This window comes from Monodon monoceros, unplaced genomic scaffold, assembly GCF_005190385.1.
Source record: "Monodon monoceros isolate NGI ecotype Baffin Bay Population unplaced genomic scaffold, NGI_Narwhal_1 Super_Scaffold_14, whole genome shotgun sequence".
In the NCBI taxonomy this organism is placed as follows: Eukaryota; Metazoa; Chordata; class Mammalia; order Artiodactyla; family Monodontidae; genus Monodon; species Monodon monoceros.
The window spans coordinates 13,295,706-13,312,295 of NW_021703770.1; the positions used below are offsets into that span (position 1 = coordinate 13,295,706).

The following is a 16,590-nucleotide window of genomic DNA, read 5'->3' on the forward strand; positions in this document are numbered from 1 at the left end:
CTGGACATGGTCCTGCCCACCAGAAAGGCAAGATCCAGCCTCATCCACCAGAACACAGTCACCAGTCCCCTCCACCAGGAAGCCTACACAACCCACTAAACCAATCTTACCCAGTGGGGCAGACACCAAAAACAGTGGGAACTATGAACCTGCAGCCTGTGAAAAGGAGACCCCAAACACAGTAAGTTAAGCAAAATGAGAAGACATAGAAATACACAGCAGATGAAGCAGCAAGGTGAAGACCCACCAGACCAAACAAATGAAGAGGAAATAGGCAGTCTACCTGAAAAGGAGTTCAGAGTAATGATAGTAAAGATATCCAAAACCTTGGAAGTAGAATGGAGAAAATACAAGAAACGTTTAACAAGGACCAAGAAGAACTAAAGAGCAAACAAACAGTGATGAACAACACAATAAGTGAAATTAAAAATTCTCTAGAAGGAATCAATAGCAGAATAACAGAGGCAGAAGAACGGATAAGTGACCTGGAAGATAAAATAGTGGAAATAACTACTGCAGAGCAGAATAAAGAAAAAAGAATGAAAAGAACTGAGGACAGTCTCAAAGACCTCTGGGACAACAGTAAACTCACCAACATTCGAATTATAGGGGTCCCAGAAGAAGAAGAGAAAAAGAAAGAGACTGAGAAAATATTTGAAGAGATTACAGTTGAAAACTTCCCTAATATGGGAAAGGAAATAGTCAATCAAGTCCAGGAAGTGCAGAGAGTCCCATACAGGGTAAATCCAAGGAGAAACACGCCAAGACACATATTAATCAAACTATCAAAAATTAAGTACAAAGAAAAAATATTAAAAGCAGTAAGGGAAAAGCAACAAATAAAATACAAGGGAAACCCCATAAGGTTAACAGCTGATCTTTCAACAGAAACTCTGCAAGCCAGAAGGGAGTGGGAGGACATATTTACAGTGATAAAAGGGAAAAACCTACAACCAAGCTTACTCTAGCCAGCAAGGATCTCATTCAGATTTGATGGAGAAATTAAAACCTTTACAGACAAGCAAAAGCTAAGAGAATTCAACACCACCAAACCAGCTTTACAACAAATGCTAAAGGAACTTCTGTATGCAGGAAACACAAGAGAAGGAAAAGACCTACAAAAACAGACCCAAAACAATTAAGAAAATGGTAATAGGAACATACATATCGATAATTACCTTAAATGTAAATGTATTAAATGCTCCAACCAAAAGACATAGACTGGCTAAATGGATACAAAAACAAGACCCATATGTATGCTGTCTATAAGAGACCCACTTCAGACCTAGAGACACATACAGACTGAAAGTGAGGGGGTGGAAAAAGATAATCCATGCAAATGGAAATCAAAAGAAAGCTGTAGTAGCAACTATTATATCAGACAAAATAGATTTTAAAATAAAAACAATTACAAGAGACAAAGAAGGACCCTATATAATGATCAAGGTATCAATCCAAGAAGAAGATATAACAATTATAAATATTTATGCACCCAACGTAGGAGCAACTCAATACATAAGGAAAATGCTAACAGCCATAAAAGGGGAAATCGACAGTAACACAATAATAATAGGGGACTTTAACACCCCACTTTCACCAATGAACAGATCAACCAAAATGAAAATAAATAAGGAAACACAAGCTTTAAATGACACACTAAACAAGATGGACTTAATTGATATTTATAGGACATTCCATCCAAAAGCAACAGAATACACTTTCTTCTCAAGTGCTCATGGAACATTCTCCAGGATAGATCATATCTTGGGTCACAAATCAAGCCTTGGTAAACTGAAGAAAATTGAAATCATATCAAGTATCTTTTCTGGCCACAATGCTATAAGACTAGATATCAATTATAGGAAAAAACTGTAAAAAATACAAACACATGGAGGCTAAACAATACACTACTAAACAGCCAAGAGATCACTGAAGAAATCAAAGAGGAAATCAAAAGTTAATTAGAAACAAATGACAATGAAAACACGACGACCCAAAAGCTATGGGACGCAGCAAAAGCAGTTCTAAGAGAGAAGCTTAGAGCAATACAATCCTACCTCAAGCAACAAGAAAAATCTCAAATGAACAACCTAACCTTACACCTAAAGCACTTAGAGAAAGAAGAACAAACAAACCCCAAAGTTAGCAGAAGGAAAGAAATCATAAAGATCAGATCAGAAATAAATGAAAAAGAAATGAAGGAAATGATAGCAAAGATCAATAAAACTAAAAGCTGGTTCTTTGAGAAGATAAACAAAATTGATAAGCCATTACCCAGACTCATCAAGAAAAAAAGGGAGAAGACTCAAATCAATAGAATTAGAAGTGAAAAAGAGGAAGTAATAACTGACACTGCAGAAATACAAAGGCTCATGAGAGATTACTACAAGCAACTCTATGCCAATAAAATGGACAACCTGGAAGAAATAGACAAATTCTTAGAAAAGCACAACCTTCTGAGACTGAACCAGGAAGAAATAGAAAATATGAACAGACCAATCACAAGCACTGAAATTGAAAATGTGATTAAAAATCTTCCAACAAACAAAAACCCAGGACCAGATGGCTTCACAGGCGAATTCTATCAAACATTTAGAGAAGAGCTAACACCTATCCTTCTCAAACTCTTCCAAAATACAGCAGAGGGAGGAACACTTCCAAGCTCATCCTACGAGGCCACCATCACCCTGATACCAAAACCAGACAAAGATGTCACAAAAAAAGAAAACTACAGGCCAATATCACTGATGAACATAGATGCAAAAATCGTCAACAAAATACTAGCAAAGAGAATCCAACAGCACATGAAAAGGATCATACACCATGATCAAGTGGGGTTTATCCCAGGAATGCAACGATTCTTCAATATATGCAAATCAATCAATGTGATACACCATATTAACAAATTAAAGGAGAAAAACCATATGATCATCTCAATAGATGCAGAAAAAGCTTTTGACAAAATTCAACACCCATTTATGATAAAAACCCTCCAGAAAGTAGGCATAGAGGGAACTTACCTCAACATAATAAATGCCATATATGACAAACCCACAGCCATCATCGTTCTCAGTGGTAAAAAACGGAAACCATTTCCACTAAGATCAGGAACAAGACAAGGTTGCCCACTCTCACCACTATTATTCAACGTAGTTTTGGAAGTTTTAGCCACAGCAATCAGAGAAGAAAAAGAAATAAAAGGAATACAAATTGAACAAGAAGAAATAAAGCTGTCACTGTTTGAAGATGACATGATACTATACATAGAGAATCCTAAAGATGCTACCAGAAAACTACTAGAGCTAATCAATGAATTTGGTAAAGCTGCAGGATACAATATTAGCGCACAGAAATCTCTTGCATTCCTATACACTAATGATGAAAAATCTGGAACACTTCCATTTACCATTGCAACAAAAAGAATAAAATACATAGGAATAAACCTACCAAAGGAGACAAAAGACCTGTATGCACAAAACTATAAGACACTGATGAAAGAAATTCAAGATGATACAAACAGATGGAGAGATATACCATGTTCTTGGATTGGAAGAATCAACATTGTGAAAATGACTCTACCACCCAAAGCAATCTACAGATTCAGTGTAATCCCTATCAAACTACCAATGGCATTTTTCACAGAACTAGAACAAAAACTTTCACAATTTGTATGGAAACACAAAAGACCTAGAATAGCCAAAGCAATCTTGAGAAAGAAAAATGGATCTGGAGGAATCAGGCTCCCTGAATTCAGATATATTACAAAGCTACAGTAATCAAGACAGTATGGTACTGGGACAAAAACAGAAATATAGATCAATGGAAAAGGATAGAAAGCCCAGAGATAAACCCACACACATATGGTCACCTTATCTTTAATAAAGGAGGCAAGAATATACAATGGAGAAAAGACAGCCTTTTCAATAAGTGGTGCTGGGAAAACTGGACAGCTTCATGTAAAAGAATGAAATAAGAACACTCCTTAACACCATATACAAAAATAAACTCAAAATGGATTAAAGACCTAAATGTAAGGCCAAATACTGTAAAAACTCCTAGAGGAAAAGGTAGACCGAACACTCTATGACATAAATCACAGCAAGATGCTTTTTGACCCACCTCCTACAGAAATGGAAATAAAAACAAAAATAAATAAATGGGACCTAATGAAACTTAAAAGCTTTTGTACAGCAAAGGAAACCATAAACAAGAGGAAAAGACAACCCTCAGAATGGCAGAAAATGTTTACAAATGAAGCAACTGACAAAGGATTAATCTCCAAAATATACAAGCAGCTCCTGCAACTCAATATCAAAAAAACAAACAACCGAATCCAAAAATGGGCAGAAGACCTAAATTGACATGTCTCCAGAGAAGACATACAGATTGCAATCAAACACATGAAAGGATGCTCAACATCACTAATCATTAGAGAAATGCAAATCAAAACTACAATGAGGTATCACCTCACACCGGTCAGAATGGCCATCATCAAAAAAGCTACAAAGAATAAATGCCAGAGAGGGTGTGGAGAAAAGGGAACCCTCTTGCACTGTTGGTGGGAATGTAAATTGATACAGCCACTATGGAAAACAGTATAGAGGTTCCTTAAAAAACTAAAAATAGCACTACCATAGGACCCACCAATCCCACTACTGGGCATATACCCTGAGAAAACCTTAATTCAAAAAGAGACATGTACCACAATGTTCATTGCAGCACTATTTACAATTACCAGGACATGGAAGCAACCTAAGTATCCATGACAGATGAATGGATAAAGAAGATGTGGCACATATATACAATGGAATATTACTCAGCCATAAAAAGAAACAAAACAATTATTTGTAGTGAGGTGGATGGACCTAGAGTCTGTCATACAGAGTGAAGTCATTCAGAAAGAGAAAACCAAATACCGTATGCTAACATATATATATGAAATCTAAAAAAAAAAAAAAAAATGGTTCTGAAGAACCTAGGGGCAGGACAGGAATAAAGACGCAGATGTAGGGAATGGACTTGACATAGGGAGCGGGAAAGGTAAGCTGAGATGAAGTGAGAGAGTGGCATGGACGTATATACACTACCAAATGTAAAATAGATAGCTAGTGGGAAGCAGCGCATAGCACAGGGAGATCAGCTCGGTGCCTTGTGACCACCTAGAGGGGTGGGATAGGGTAGGTGGGAGGGAGATGCAAGAGGGAGGGGATATGGAGATATATGTATACACATAGCTGACTGACTTTGTTATACGGCAGAAATTAACACACCATTGTAAAACAATTATATTCCAATAAAGATGTTAAAAAAGAAAAATTTAAGAGGATATAAATTATATTAAGCATTTTTTCCAATCAACAGTATGAAACTAGAAATCAAAAAGAAAAATGGGAAAAGAAGAAACATGTGGAGACTAAACAACATGCTACTAAAAAACTAAGGGGTCAGTAGAGAAATCAGAGAGGAAATCAGAAAATACCTCAAGAAAATGAAAATGGAAACATAATACTCCAAAATCTATGGGATGCAGCAAAAGTAGTTCTTAGAGAGAAGTTTATAGCAATGCAGGCCTTCCTCAAGAAAGAAGAAAAATCTCAAATAAACAACATAACCTACCATCTAAAGGAATTTTAAAAAGAAGAACAAGCAAAGCCCAAAGTCAGCAGAAGGAAGGAAATAATAAAGATCACAGAGGAAATAAATAAAATAGAGATAAAAAACAATAGAAAAGATTGATGAAACCAAGAGTAGTTTTTTGAAAAGATAAACAAAATTGATAAACCTTTAGGCAGGCTCACCAAGAAGGAAAGAGAGAGGACCCAAATTTAAAAAAAAAAGAAATGAAAGAGGAGGGTTTCCCTGGCGGCACAGTGGTTAAGAATCCACCTGCCAATGCAGGGGACATGGGTTCGAGCCCTGGTCCAGGAAGATCCCACATGCCACAGAGCAACTAAGCCACAACTACTGAGCCCACATGCCACAACTACTGAAGCCTGTGCCTAGAGCCCATGCTCCGCAACAAGAGAAGCCACCACAGTGAGAAGCCCGCATACTGCAACAAAGAGTAGCCCCTGCTGACCGCAACTAGAGAAAGCCCACGCACAGCAACGAAGACCCAATGCAGCCCAAAATAAATAAATTTATTTTAAAAAAAAGAAAAAAATGAAAGGAGAAAAGACAACCTATACCATAGGGATACAAAAAATCATAAGAGAATACCACCAACAGTTATATGCCAACAAACTGGACAACCTAGAAGAAATGGACAAATTTCTAGAAACATACAACCTGCCAAGACTGACTCAAGAAGAAACAGACAATTTGAACAGACCAATCGCTGGTAGTGAAATTGAATTTGTAAGGAAGACTTGAATTTAAATCCCTACTCTGCTACTTCCTGGCTGTGGGAACATGAGCAAGACAACTTTTCTGAGCCTCTATTTCCTCTTTTTGTAAAATGGGAATCATCACTGATCCTCTGTCATGGGACAGTGGTGAAGAGCAAACAAGATTATGTCTGCAAAGCATCAAGCCCGGAGGAAACACCTGGATCAAAAAACTGATGTTACTCTGACAATGGTGATGGTGAACATGAGGGTAAAGACCACTCAGAGGGTGAAATGGAGGAGACAGATGCCTCCGTCAAAACCACCAATGCCTGGGAACCCTCCCCATAGCTGGGCCTGGGAGGGGAAATCAGATGAACAGACTTCAGCCCTTCAAATCCATTTGCCAATTCCTGGTTCTAATGGGTGTTGGCAAAACCCTTCAATTTTGTTTCCCTGGGAAATGCTATTGAAATTCTGCCTGGTAGAACTCCCCATTCGATTGCATGAAAGACCTCCTCGGAGAAGGTTGATCCTAAAACCAGCATCTCTGGTAAACACGGCCTGTTGTGTGAGATGCTAACAATTACTGCAGCTCTTTGTTCTGTGTCTTTTGGCTGACTTTCAGTTCATGAGAAAGTGTCTGTATTGAAACCAATTTGAATTGATTTTGCAAGTAAAATTTCAGGGGACAATGTGCCAGGTGCATCAGAGAGCTGGAGTCTGGTGGATTCTCTGTCATGCGCTCATAATAACCCCAACTCACATTTGTTTGATGAGCCACAGCTTCCAAAGCTCTAAATTTTCACATTCCATCTGTGCAATAACCCTGTGGGACTAATATTGTTCTCCCCATTTTGCAGTTTTCCCATTTAATAGATGAAACAAGAAGAGTTCAAGTGAAGTGTCCAGGCTATATACGGAGCACCTGGCTGGTCTAGGACTTGGGCACAGGATCTTATTTACAAGCACTATTTCAACAGTTTAGTGAGTATCTACTATGTCAGGTGTGCTGTACTAAGCACTGGAAATACAGGTGAATAGCGAGCTGTCTGGGTAGGAGCAGAGACAGCCATGGCCACCACAGTGTGATTTCCATTATAATATACACACATGTAAGAGGTTAGTCACTTCCTCCTCACCACAACTCTCTTCAACACATTCTCAACAGGCTTCCATTCCCTTGAGACACTGTTCCTACTCCCGCCCCAACCGAAAAAAAACAGAAAACCTTGCTCTTATTAAGGTACCAACAACCTCAGGTTGCCAAATTCAAGGGTCAGTTCTTCATTCTCATTGAACTCCAATTCTCAAAACAATTAACAGAGTTGGCTATTCTATTTCTGTAACACTTTCTTCTTGGGCTTTCATAGAACCAAACGCTCTGAGTTTTTCCTTTGCAGAAAGCTAAACTCCTCAGTCTCCTTTACTGAGATTTTGCTTTTCCTTTGATCAGTTTGGGCTCAGTCTGGGGCTCCCTTCTCCTGCCCATCCAACTGTCTCCCTAGGCTCTCTTCTGGTCCCATGGCTGCAAATACTATCCATATGCTGACAATTCCCAAGTTCTTATCTCTAGTCCCAATCTCTCCCCCCCCACCCCAGAGTCTAGACTCATGTATCCATTTAGCTTGTTGATATCCCCACTTGGAGGCGTAATAGTCATCTGAAAGTTCATCATAAAGTTAGCAGGCTTAAAACAAAACTGATTTTCTTCCCTGAACTTGTTCCTCTATGCTTGCCCATCAGTTAGTGGCCCCATCATTCACCCAGTAACTCAGATCATAAATAGTCATGCTTGATTCCTCTATGTCCTCATAAACCACACCCAGTCTATCAACAAGTCCTGGTGGTGCAGCCTCCAAATTATGTCTGGAATCCAAACACCCTTCTCCATCTCTACTGCTATCACCCTGGTTCCAACCATTGGGATCTCTCTGAGACCAATGAAATAGCCTCCCAGCTCCTGCCTCTGTTATTCCCCTTAACAACTCATGGAGCAGCCAGATGGATATCTTAAAAGCTGTAAATTAACTCATATCATTTTCTGCTTAAAATCCTCCCCCGCCTTACCATTCGCTTTACAATGAAATCCAAACTCCTTAGCATAGCCTACCAGGCTTTTCATGATCTCATTCACCCCTTCCTCTCTGATCTCATCATCTACAACCCTCACCCGGACTCTGTCACTACCCTCTAGTCAAACTGCCCCAGGGCCTTGGCACTTACTCCTCCCTCTGCTTGAAATAATTTCCGTCACATCTTTTCAGGAGTGAGCTCTTATCGTTCTTTCGAGTTTCAACTCCCCTTCTTCCGCATTGCCTTCCTCCAGTTGCCATTTATTTTACTTCCTTTGAAGGATTTAAAAAAAAATTATTGGAGTATAGTTGCTTTACAATGTTGTATTAGTGTCTACTGTACAGCAAAGTGAATCAGTTATATGTATACATATATCCCCTCTTTTTTAGATTTCATTCCCATTTAGGTCACCACAGAGCACTGAGTAGAGTTCCCTGTGCTATACAGTAGGTCCTTTTTTTTAAAAATTTTTATTGGAGTATAGTTGCTTTACAATGTTGTATTAATTTCTGCTGTATCCTTTGAAGGATTTATTACCATCTGCAATCATGTTTGTCTGTCATATCCCCAGTAGAATGTGAGCTCTATGCATGTCTGCATGCTGTGAGTAGAGCTCCACATCTATGGTCTGGCACCCATGGTCCCTGCATTTATAGGGAAGACAAACAACACAACATTATACAAATTTAGAAACTTGTTAATCACCAGGAAGGAAAAAAAACTGGGCTCTAAATGGAGCTCAGAGGGCATGTTTTATAATGAGTGATGGGGAGGGCCTTTCTGAGGAGGGGTGATTAAAATGAGGCCTTCAGCATGAGAATGAGCATCTGTGAAAAGAGTCAAGGGAGAAGCATTTGGGGCAGAGGGATCAGAACACCCTAGGGGTTATAGAGATAGGAGGGAGGTGAGGAAGAGAGAGATGCACAGATTTCTTTCTGTCTTTCTCTTTTAAAAAAAATTTAAAATGGGTTTAATAGAGTTTTATAACTTCATTTTATTTTATTTATTTTTATTTATTTACTAATTTTGGCTGCGCCAGGTCTTAGTTGCAGCATGCAGGATCTTTGTTGCCGCGTGCAGGATCTTTTTTTTTTTTTAAATAAATTTATTTATTTTTATTTAGTTATTTTTGGCTGCACTGGGTCTTTGTTACTGTGCGCGGTCTTTCTCTAGTTGCGGCAAGTGGGGGCTACTCTTTGTTGCGGTGTGCTGGCTTCTCATTGCGGTGGCTTCCCTTGTTGCGGAGCACGGGCTCTAGGTACGCAGGCTTCAGTAGTTGTGGCTCGTGGTCTCTAGATCGTAGGCTCAGTAGTTGTGGCACACAGGCTTAGTTGCTCTTCAGCATGTGGGATCTTCCTGGACCAGGGCTCGAACCCATGTCCCCTGCAATGGCAGGCAGTCTTAACCACTGCACCACCAGGGAAGCCCTGCGTGTGGGATCTTCATCGCAGCATGCAGGATCTTTAGTTGCAGCATGTGAACTCTTAGTTGCGGCATGCATGTGGTATCTAGTTCCCTGACAGGGATCAAATCCGTACCCCCTGCATTGGGAACGTGAATTCTTAGCCACTGGACCACCAGGGAAGTCCCTATAACTTCATTTTAACTTAATATATGAAAAGCATCTTTTCATTTCAACCATTTCCCGTTTTTGTTTTGTTTTGTTTGCTCTGATGAACAATGTGGCGCTAAATATTTTATTCTAAAATATATCCACATACACTAGAATGGTTAAAAATAAGGCGAGAATACCACGTGTTGGTGATCATAGAGAGCAACCAGAACACTCATGATGAAAGTGTAAATTGATACAACTACTTTGAAAGTCTTGGGCAGAACCTACTACAGCTGAGCATACACTTTCCCTGTGATTCAGTACTTCTACTCCTGGGTGGATAGTCAGCAGAGGTATGTATATATATCTAACGAAAGACATGTACGAGAATATTAACAACAGCACTGTGTATAGTAGCAAAAACCAAAACAGAAACAACGCAAATATCCACCAGCAGTAAACTGTGGAACAGCCACATAATGGAATCTGTACAGCCATCAGAACTGAACAAACTATGGCTACACACGACGTGGATGAATCTCACAAATGTAATGTTGAGTGAAAGACACCAGACACAAAAAAGTAGACTCTACATTATTTCACATGTATTGGGTTGCCAAAAGGTTTGTTTGGGTTTTCCATATGTTGCAGAAAAACCTGAACAAACTTTTTGGCCAAGCCAATATTAACTTCAAAAATAGGCAAACTGGGGCTTCCCTGGTGGCGCAGTGGTTAAGAATCCACCTGCCAGTGCAGGGGACATGGGTTTGAGCCCTGATTCGGGAAGATCCCACATGCCACGGAGCAACTAAACCCGTGCGCCACAACTACTGAGCCTGTGCTCTAGAGCCCGCGAGCCACAACTACTGAGCCCATGTGCCACGACTACTGAAGTCCGCGCACCTAGAGCCTGTGCTTCACAACAAGAGAAGCCCGTGCACCGCAACGAAGAGTAGCCCCCGCTCACCACAACCAGAGAAAGCCCATGCGCAGCAACAAAGACCCAACGCAGCCAAAAATAAATTAATTAATTAAATAAATTTAAATATATATATATAAATTTTTTTTAAAAAATAGGCAAACTGCATCTGTGGTGTTGGAGGTAAGGAACAAAGGAGGGGACGACGGGGACTTCTGCAGAGGGTCACGTGCTGCTTCCTGGCCTACGTGCTGATTAGATGGGTGTGTCGCTTTGTGACAATTCATGGAGCTGAACGCATGATTTCTGCACTTCCCTGTATTATATTATACTTCATTAAGGAGTTTTAAAATATTCATGATTATTTTATCAGGAAAATTCCCAAGTATGAATTTTCTCTGTTAAGGCCATTTATAAGTTTTTGGCAGTTGGCACTACTGTGGGTTGGGTTGAATTGTGTCCTGCCAAAACGTTGAAGTCCTAATCCTGGCTACCTGTAATATGGTCTTTATTTGGAAATAGGGTCTTTACAGGTGTAACCAAGTTAAACGAGGTCATACTGGATAAGGGTGGGCCCTAAATCCAACGACTACAAAACAGGGAATGCCAAGGATTGCCAGCAACCATTAGAAGCTGTGAGAAAAGCATGGAACAGATTCTCATTCAGAGCCCCCAGAAAGAACCCACCCCACCAGTGCCTTGACTTCTGACTTCTTGCCTCCTGAACTGTGAAACGATACATTTTTGTTGTTTTAAGTCTCTCGGCTTATGGTAACGTGTTAGGGCAACCCTAGGAAACTAATATAAGTACGAAATTCTAAGCAGGATTACTTTTTGATCCCTACTCAGCCTCTTGGTAGAAGGCAGAAAATGTTCCCAAGAGGTGGTTATAAAGTAATCATTTTGATAACCCTCTTGTTGACCAAGCCCAGGTCATCTCCCTGACCTTACAATGGAAATGATTGAATCAGCCCGTTCCCCTGAGCATGAAAGTCATTACAGAACCTGGAGGCACAGGAAGGAGGAGAAAGTGAGCAGAGGGAAGAAATGTGGCACAATTTTCAAATATCATCAATCCTAATTCTCAACTATTAAGGTTATGCAAAGATAGCATTACCTTTTCTACTTAACTCCTTGCTCATTACATAATAATTCAGGTTTACTTTACAAAAATCAGAAAATATAGGAAAGCAGATAAAAGCTATTCATAATCCACACCCCAAAACATCCACCATTCACACTTGGACTTATTGCCTGCCAGATGTTTTCCTTTGCACATATCTATATTTTCATTTTTACAAGAGAAATACCATCACTTCCTAATTGCCTCCATGTCTTTGCTTCCTTTTTCTTGATAAACACAGATTTTAAAAATACTCCTGAGATCCATTCTACCTCCCCACCACACATTTCTGCTTTTGATTTGCATCGCACCGTCCTCTCCCTGGGCCCCTTCCTGTGGCCACCACATTCTTTCACACAAGGAGTCAGTTCTCTCTCCAGCCCTGAGTTCACATGGGGAGGCCTGGACCACCACGCAAACAGCACCAGGGAAAAGGGTGATCTCCAAAGGCTTTTTTAGAATAGTTGCTACCTTTCCCTAGATATCAGATTTGCCTTTTCTTTTAGACCTCAGGTGCTGAGAGTTGAGTTAATTACGCTCCTCCATTAAAGACATGATTATCCGCCACATCTGCACCAAGAACTCCTCGGTTTTAGTATGTTCCTTTACACACGTCTCCACTCCTTCTCCCTTCCCCCCATTCACATCCATCCTAATGTATTTGATTCAAGTCCTGGAAGATTGTGCCGGGCAGCTTCTATTTGCACCTCCAGGGCCACTCTCCATTTCTCTTGGTCCAGCTCTGAGTCCCTGGCGGCTCATCTGTAGGGTGAACATCAACAGCTTGTTTGCCCCCTGGGTTTTTACTGGGTTTGGCCAATGAAAAGCACTGTCAGGAGAGCCAGAAGGTGGCAGGAAAGAGAAGCTGGGGTATTTGACCCCTTTACCTGCCAGCGAGTAAGGTCCTCTGTTGGGAGAAAGTGTTGGCTGCATCCTCCAGCTCCTGGGGGCTGGTCCTCTCCAGGGAGCGCTCTCACCTCATTCAGCTCTTCAGGTGTAGGGCATGTGGAGGTCCCAGCGCTGCTCCTAGCTCCTGGACACTTTGCCACTGACTGTTGCTTTTCCTAACACTGCTCCTGTCTTTGTAAATAGTCCTTGTATTAATTCTGCAATTCTGCAATGTGTATGCCTATCTTTTTCTTGCCTGGATCCTGTCAGATGCACAAATGTATGTGTCATTGTAAATTATGGAATGTTCCTTTGTATGCACATGTGTGTGTTCCTATGTATTTAATGAGTAGACTATTACCTGTTTCTTATGCATTTAGCATAACACTGTTTATACGGCCTGCATTCTCGTAAACACTCGAGGTTGTTGCTTCTAACTGCATGCAGCATTGCTCCCGTGCATCTCTCCTCTTACTTCTCCAGCCCCTAATGAGGAACTGCCTCCAACTTCCAGCCTTCACAGGCAACACCACATTAAATCCAAATTTTCATCAACTTTTTTTTTTTTGGCTGTGCTGCGCAGCAGGTGGGATCTTAATTCCCCTACCACGAATGGAACCTGTGCCCCCTACGTTGCAAAGGCAGAGTCTTAACCACTGGACCGCCAGGGAAGTCCCGAATTTTCATCAACTTTTTAAACCAACATTTTTCAGTTCTTTTCTTGGTGTCAGTTCTGTATTTACGCCAAGAACAGTGATTTTATGAGTAAATCACATTGCATAAACCTCAAGTCTATGTTGCTCCTTTAAAAGGTGCTTTTGGAATGTGTTTTTTCCTGATTTTTCCACTACGATCTTAAATTGTGTAAAAAAAAAAAAATGACAAGAATCACATAAGCTACCATTCATTGGGCAGTTCCTATGTGCTGGGTTCTCTCCTAAGCCGGTTCTGAGCTGTAGCTCATCAAAAGCATGGGAAGGAAGGCAGCTTGGACTCGCTCGCCAGGGCTGATTGTTAAATTTTCAAGAATTTTTCAATGCAGCTACTAAACACAACAATTATTAAAAAATTAAATTATGTTAACCCACAATGAAATAAGTTTACATTAACAACAAAAGTACTAGAAACCGAAGAGTCATCAGTTCCTACTTATTTTACTACCCTTAACTGTTCTCTAGGCTCAAATTATGTCTGTTGTACCTGGACAGGGTATAACAGAGCACATCTCCTTCCAACTCCACATTCAAAGATGTTACATTTCTATCTTAAAATCGGCTGTGGTGGGAGCATTTGTACCGTGGAAATTAGCAAATGCTATAATAAATCAGGAGTTCCCCCCATCGGCACAGCTGGTTAAGCATTTATCAGCAACACAACAGTCCTATGAGACTGGTACATTTTCATTTTACAGATGAAAAAGTGAGGTTTAAAGGCGTTAAAGAACTGTCTCAAATCTTAAAGCTACTGAAAGCTACAATTGGGATTCCAATGAGAGCTCATATAACTCCAGGCCACACCCACCCAAGGGTATCGTAGAACAATAGGGGAAAGACATAGTAACTAAAAGGTAGGGTTTTGTTGTATAGCACCCGCGGGGCACACAAGGAAGCTAGGCACAGGGGGGTTAAGTTATTTGTCCAAGATTATATGCTTAAGGAAGAGAAAGGCGGGGTGGGGTTTAATCCAAAGACTCCTGGCCCTAGAGCTCCCCCACCACTCTCGGATGCCCTTAGGCACCGGAAAGGGCAGGGACAAGGTACCATTTTCTTCCTCTGTGTCTCTCTCCCGGCCTCTCGCTCTCTCTTGGCACGTGATACCCTCTTTATGCTTCTCCCTGTGCTTTCTTTATTTTCCTCTCTCTGGTTTTGTGCATCCATTTCTGCCTCGCAGTTCCTAAGTCCTAGATTCAAGAACCTGCCCAAGCTGACAAGAGAATGCCTGTTCCAGAAAATACCAAGTTCCCAAGGCAAGGTCTTACTGGCCCAGCCTGGGCCACGTAGCTGCCCCTGGTTTCATCTAAGAGTCCAGCAGGGCTGCTGGGCCTGCACCCCTCCCCCATGGGTAAGGGAAGCAATGCTGGGAGGGGGTGGGCTGAGCAAACACCCAGAGGGTGTCTACACCCTACTTACCAGGTACGCAGGCAGTGGGACCGCTGGGACGCTGGGGCAAGAAGAATAATAGTGATAATATTAATCACTCTTCGAGTTCCCAGAATGTGCTTCACAGGTACTGCTTCATTTAATACAATAACCCCATGGAGTGCATCCTACTATTATCATCACCACCCTTATTTTACAGATGCGTTAACTGAGGCACAGAGAGATTGATAGTGAGGGGCGAGGCCAGGATTCCGGCCCAACTGAATATCCTCAGGGCCGGCCAGCACGCTGATCTACTACACCTAACTGCTCATATCTGCCAGACCTCCCTTTCAGATCTGCTGGGAGGACCAAATTAGATAACAATGCCTTGGAGAGCCTTCTAAACTCTATAAAAACGAAGAGTCTCTCGTCTGTCCCTGTGTCCTTTATGCTGGAATCAAGGCAGTGATACAGAAACAGACGTGGGGCACATTTTAGGTCAGTTTGCCCTACCTAGCTCTCCTCCACAATTCCCGCCAGGAGACTCACCGTTTGGCCTTAAACCATATCTGTTGGAGGCCTCCAGTAAACCTTAAACATGTAACTTAGAAGAGGCAATAAAGCTTTTATTAGACCAATAGTCGTGGCTAAGTTTTCTCCAGTGAGGGCTTTGGGGGAGTAGGAGAGAGGGTAAGTGTAGCTTGCATATTTAATTAGGACAGCTGGGGGAAGCAAGATTCAGATGGAGAGGATCAGGGCTGAGAGAGGAGCCTGGTAGCAGGCAGGGGGCTGCAGAGAAGAGGCAGGGCTCTGCAGCAGGGGAGAGGGCGCTCCACAGGCAGTGGCGTTAAGTGCCGGCCGCGTCTTTTCAGGATCTTAGCTGTCAGAATCACTGTGAGCCAGACGAATCCCTGCATTGTACAGATGAGGAAACCGAGGCCCAGACCTACTGACGACCAGGCTGTCACGGTCTCTTTTCTGGTTCACCATGTGACCTCTGTCGACCCCTGAAAAATTCCCTGAATGTGTTCTTCCAGGAAGGTTTCCCCTGCTTGTGGCAGACACCAGAGAGTCACCACCCGGGATGCAGGGATGCGAAAAAGGACACAGGCAGAAAGACACGGGACTCCCAACCTGAGCTTCCTCAAGTGCCTTTACTTCCATTGCTGTTCTTGCTTGATTGGAAGTTGTGCCAGTGTGGTAAGAACCTTCGTTCCTCCCCGACACTTTACAAAAGCGCTGCTATGCCCCTGCCTGACAGTCAAGACCTCCTACCTTCTCTATTTGTCAGCCTTCCTTTTCTCTCCTTGCCAACAAGGGCAACACCTCTGACTATCTCGGCACCCAGAGCTGCATTCACTGTGGTTGAAGTGTCATGATTTTTTTTTTTTTTTTTTTTTTTTTTTTGCGGTACGCGGACCTCTCACTGTTGTGGCCTCTCCCGTTGCAGAGCACAGACTCTGGACGCGCAGGCTGAGAGGCCTGGCTCACAGGCCCAGCCGCTCTGCGGCATGTGGGATCTTCCCGGACCGGAGCACGAACCCGTGTCCCCTGCATCGGCAGGCGGACTCTCAACCACTGCGCCACCAGGGAAGCCCTGAAGTTCCATGTTTTATATTCTG

General features: G+C 41.8%; 1 long non-coding RNA gene across 1 annotated transcript in view; it reads left to right on the forward strand.

Moving 5' to 3' along the window:
• LOC114895513 overlaps positions 1 to 16,312 on the forward strand; it is a 28,303-nt gene extending 11,991 nt beyond the window's left edge. Inside the window, exon 3 of the long non-coding RNA XR_003793572.1 lies at positions 16,006 to 16,312. This is a non-coding gene — a long non-coding RNA (uncharacterized LOC114895513). The remainder of the gene's footprint in view (positions 1 to 16,005) is intronic.
• Positions 16,313 to 16,590: the final 278 nt, after the last annotated feature.